The sequence below is a fragment of the Dromiciops gliroides genome, chromosome 3, assembly GCF_019393635.1.
Source record: "Dromiciops gliroides isolate mDroGli1 chromosome 3, mDroGli1.pri, whole genome shotgun sequence".
Taxonomy (NCBI): domain Eukaryota; kingdom Metazoa; phylum Chordata; class Mammalia; order Microbiotheria; family Microbiotheriidae; genus Dromiciops; species Dromiciops gliroides.
In genome coordinates, this window is record NC_057863.1 from 565959417 (window position 1) to 565965269 (window position 5853).

The following is a 5853-nucleotide window of genomic DNA, read 5'->3' on the forward strand; positions in this document are numbered from 1 at the left end:
AGGAGTTCTTTGTGGCAAGTTTTCTCTTGAATGTGCACAGAATTCCTTCTGTGCAGACAATGAGGCATCTCTTCATCCCCTGATAAAAACTTCTGAGTCATCGTGACTGGCACCAATGGGGAATCAGAAGTTGGGGGATGGGAGAGGGGAGGAAGGGTCCTGTTCATGGGCTTAACTGGAAGGCTTGCTAGGCATACCCTAAGAATTGTGCCACTAAGGAGCACTATACATAGAAGATTGATGTTAATTCTATCCACACCCACAATTGGGAGTAGGTTGGTGGGACAAACAGAACCTTTAGAGGGACCTGATCAATAATGATTTGAGTATTCACTTGCACAGGTGTTGTTATGTGCCTAATACCTGCTTTGGAGGTTCTTTTCCTTAAACTATGCCCAGGACAGTTTACAATTATTGAAAGGCTTCCACGATGTAATGAATGCTGACATTTTAGTTTTTCTTTTATATTTATAAACGTGACCTTCTGGTCATCCTGCTTTCCACTGTTAACCAACAAGCATTTGTTAGCAGCTACTGAGTGTCAGGTATTGTATTAGGCACTGGGAATCATAATAAAAAGAATGGAACAGTACATACATCTCAGGTGAAAATCATAACAATTCACATTTATATGGGTTTTTTTTTTTAAGTTTATGAACTATGTGATTTGATCACAAAACCCTTGGAATATAGGTGGTGCTATTGTCAGCTGATTTTGCTGAGTTTGCTTGAATTTTGAAACTGAGTTCAGGGACATTCAGTGATTTTCCCAGGATCACACCCCTATATATCCAAGGTTGGCTTTGAGTCCATGTCATCCTTACTTTAAGTCCAGCATTTTATTCATTATGTCACTATGTCCCCTTACATGTCTAGGGCTCCAGCTTTTTCTTCTTCAAATTTTTTCTCAGCCAGTCACAAAACAATTTTCTCAAAGGCACTGACACCATCCAAAGATTTTTTTTTTTTGTCAGGGAAGCACCCCAAACCACCACCACCACCACCTTTTTTTTTTCTAACAGGGAAAGAGGAGTAACATCTAATGAATTGTTTAATTTTACCAGTAGATGAAGTACTTGCTAGCACATATAAATCTGAATGAAGGTGGATCCCCAGTTGTTATAACTGAGCTGGCAGAGGATAGGCTATATGGAGTCCAGAAGTAACTGGGTGCCTGTGGCACTATCATATTTATCTTAGAAGAACACTAAGTCAGCAGTGACCTATTGAATCAAGAAACATTTATTAAAACCAAAAGCAAAAATAATATGCAATGGGCATATACTAGAACTTTTCCCAATGAATATGGGACTGAAGCAAGGATGCTCACTTTCCCTACTATTTGAAATAGTTCTGGAAAGGTTAGTAATAGCAATAAGACAAGAGAAAGGAATTCAAGGAATGAAGATTGGTAAAGAGGAAATAAAACTCCCCTTTTGTTCACGATATGATGGTTTACTTGGAAAATCCTGAGGAATCAGCAAAGATAGTAATTGAGACAACATCTTCAGCAAAGTTGCAGACTTCAAAATAAATCTTTAAAAATCAACAGCATTCCTATACAATAATACCAAAACAGAAGAAGCAAGAATAGAAAATGAAATCGCATTCCAAATAATTATAAAATGCATAATATATCTGGGAATCAATCTCCCAAAGCACACAAAAAATTTGTAGATTTAGTTACAAAGTGTTCCATAAAGAATAACTTATATAGCTGGAAAAATATTTAGTGCTCATGGTTAGACCATGCCAATGTAATAAAAATGCCAATACTATGACAATTTATATTTTAATGATGTACTGTACCAATAAAAATACCAAGAGGATACTTTATAGAGCATGATAAAATAATAAAATTTATTTGGAAAACAAAAGATCTAGAAAATCAAGGAAAATGATCAAAATAAGTAAGGATAAAAAGAGAACAGTCTTTCAGAACTCAGATGATAAAGCAGCAGTCATCAAAACCATTTGTTATTGTCCAAAGAAGACATAGGTAAACCAATGGAACAAACAAGAAAGGGGTGATTCAGAAACAGTAGAACTCAATAAGCCAGTGTTTGATAAAGTAGAAAACATAAATTACCTAGGGAAAACTCCCTCTTTGATAAAAACTGCTAGGAAAACTAATAAGCCTCACAGAAATTATGCTTAGACCAACACTTTACACCACATACCAACACATTCTAAATGGATAAAAGACCTTAATATTAAAAATTATACTATAAAAAATAGAAAAGAAACAGATCTTATACCTTTCAAGTTAAGAAGAGGAGATATATTCTTAACCAAACAAAAGATAGAACTGAATTCAAAAGATAAAATAGATAACTGATTACTTGAAACTGAAAAGCTTCTACACAGATGGTAAGAAAGTGGTTAAATGGGAAAAAATATCTTCATATCAAATTTCTCTAAGAAGGTTTTGGTATCTAAGGCATTTTATATCTTATATTTACTATCCCTGATTGATAAATAATCCAAGGATATGGACAAAGATCTCTTAAGAAAAGAAAAACTGAACAGTATTCACAATCAGATGAGAAAAAAATGCCGCCAATCACAAAGTGATGATAAAAGAAAATGCAAATCAAAACAACCCTAAAATTTCACTTTGTGCTCTGCAAATTGTCAAAAATAGCCACCCAAAATAACAGCCTATATTGGAGGAGTTAGGGAAAGATAAGCACACCAATATATTGTGACTGGAGTTTGTTAAGTGGTACAACCATTTCAGATAGTAACTGGGAATTATGCAAATAAAGTGAGTAAAATGCCCATACCCTTAGAACTAGAGTCTCCATTACTGGACTTGTACTCCAAGGAAGACGCTGGTAAGAAAAAAAGATCCTCATAAACTCCAAAATATTTATAGCATCATTTTTTTTGTGATAGCTAAGAATCAGAAATAAGAGATGTCCATCAATTGGGGGAATAGCTAAACAAATTGTGGTATATGAAAGTAATGGACTATAACTGCTGTTCTAAATGTATGTGATTAATTCAGAGAAACATGAAAGATTGATATGAATCAATATGGAGTGAAGTAAATAGAGCCAAGAAAACAATATACACAGTGATTACAATAATGTAAATGAAAATAACTATATGCCCAAAAAATCAAAAGTAATTATAACGACCAAATAGGACTTGAATGAAGGGATATGTTAAGGCACTTTTAACCTATCCCTTAATGGAGGTAGTAGGTCCTCAAATTTTACACATTGTATACCTGTTTTCTGACTTTTTCCAATATATTGATTAGTTGTACTGACTTTTTTTTTCCTCTCTAAAGAAAAGAATCCCATTTGTGATATAGGATGGCTCTCAGGGAGAGGAAAGGGGAGGGATACATTGAATAACTACAAGTAATATAAGAAATAAAAAATATTGATAAAAACTTATTTACAAATAGAAACATTAAGTTCCAACTACATGTGGGCACTTTTGTAAGTTCTAGGGATATAAGGCAAAAGAAAAACATTGACAGCTCTAAAGAAATTCACATTAAGGGGGCAGCTAGGTGGCAGAGTGGATAAAGCACTGGCTCTGGATTTAGGAGGACCTAACTTCAAATCCAGCCTTGGACACTTGACACTTATTAGCTTTGTGACCCTGGGCAAGTCATTTAACCCTCATTGTCCTGCCCAAAAAAGAAAAAAATAAACACATTAAAATAGAGAAGATATGAACATACAATAGGTATGTATAAAACACATCCAAAATAAATACAAGGTAATCTTGATGAGGAAGGCACTAGCAAGTAGGTGAATTGGGAAAGCTTCATGCACAAAGTGGGATTTGACCATATTGTCGAAGGTAACTGGACATTCTAAAACATAGAGGTAGAAAGAGAATGTATTTTTCAGTCATGGAAGATAGTCAGGGCATGGAGATGGGGGAATGAAGTAGCAAGTGGAAGGAACATGAATTAGGCCAGAATGGCTTGATTACAGATTTCTCCAGAGTGAACAGAATTTCACTTCTCATAGCTTGGGCATTCAGCAGAGTCCAATATAAGGAAGAAGAGGCTAGAGAATTCTGGGTGTGGAGATTATAATGTGGAGGCAAAGCAAGAGTTGCCCCATGTTCTTTCTCTCACCCTTGACCAGAGTGACTTCATCTTTTGGCTGGCCTATGTTTCATTGTAAAATGAATGAGTTCACGAATACACTTCCCTGTGTTTAGGGTTTTTTTCTTTGCCAAAGTACTGCAAAGTCAACCACAAAGAAATACCAAGTTACCTTGTTCCATACCCTCTTGAATCAATAACAGATGCACAGATTAGGCGGCCTTTCTTCTGTCTCCTTGAGCACAACAATCTCCTCTTTGCAGCTCCCAAGACCAGCTACACACAGCTTGAGATTCAGTCGAATTGTCCTTTATTTTGTATTCTGTAGGCTGTTTATAATTAGAGTTCATTAAACCGACAGATTTTCTCTGTGGGTCAATTAAATTCTCCTTGTCAAGGTTTGTATTTTACTAAAGTGCTAAAGAGCTTTAGTAAAATTTTTTTTTTGATTTGTGCACTCAAATTGTGAGCTGTGGGAGTTTTCCGTGATAATATAAAATGAAAACAATACTAGAGGGCAGCTGAACCCAAATTTAATCAGGTGACCCAATATTGGTTCCAGAGCATAGAGGTCAAAATTTACCTGTCTTATCAGAAGAAAGGTGTTGGACTATGCATATATACTCATTGATTCAGATGTTTTTGTTTTTAACAGTGTTTCTTTCCTACAAGAGAATTTTTCATCAGGGGGACTATATCCAAACATGATCTTAAAAAAAAAAAAATTAAATCAGGGGGGGGGGGCAGCTAGGTGGCGCAGTGGATAGAACACCGGCCCTGGAGTACCTGAGTTCAAATCTGGCCTCAGACACTTAACACTTACTAGCTGGGTGACCCTGGGCAAGTCACTTAACCCCAAATGCCTCACTAAAAAAAAAAAAAACAAACAAAAAATTAAATCATATCCAAAACTTGATTGTTGAATGACTATAGAGGCTTGGTTACTCTGGGTTTCAATTTCTCCATCAGTAAAACAGAAATCAATCAATCAACAAACATTTTTGAAGGACCTACTATGTGGCAGGTACTGCACCTGAAATGCAAAAAAAAGAAGCAAAAGTCTCTTACCTCAATCTAATGGGGGAAACACCATGCAAGCAAATATATACAAAACATGCCACATACAAGATAAATAGGAAATAATGAATAGATGGAAGGCACTAGATTAAGAGGGGTTGGTGAAGGCTTCTTGTAAAAGATAGGATTTTAGTTGGAACTTTAAAAAAATCCAGGGATATCAGTTAGCAGGGTAGAGAAGAGAGAGAATTCTAGGCATGGGAGATGGCCAGAGAAAATTCCCAGAGATGAGAAAACAAATTTCTTGTTCGTGGAACAGCCAGGATTTCAATTATCACTGGATCAAAGAGTATATATGTTGTGTGGTAAAGTATAAGAAAACTGGAAAGATATGAGAGGGCTAGGTTTTTAAGGTCTTAGAATACCAAATAGAGCATTTTGCATTTGATTTTGAAGACAGTAAGGAGCCACTAGAGTTTATTGAGTTAGGGTAGGGGTGTGTGTGTGTGTGTATGTGAGAGAGACAGAGACAGAGAGAGACAAAGAGACAGAGAGAATCAAACCTATGCTTAGGGGAAATCAGTGTAAGGTGAGAAACAATAAAGGATCATTAGATATAATTATTATAATGATAATAATAGAATAGTGCTTTAAAGTTTGCAAAGTACCTTATGTATGTTAACTCATTGGAAACCTACAACAACCCTGAGTGGTCGGTGCTGTTATTATTCCCATTTTATTATAAGTGATGAAACTGAGGC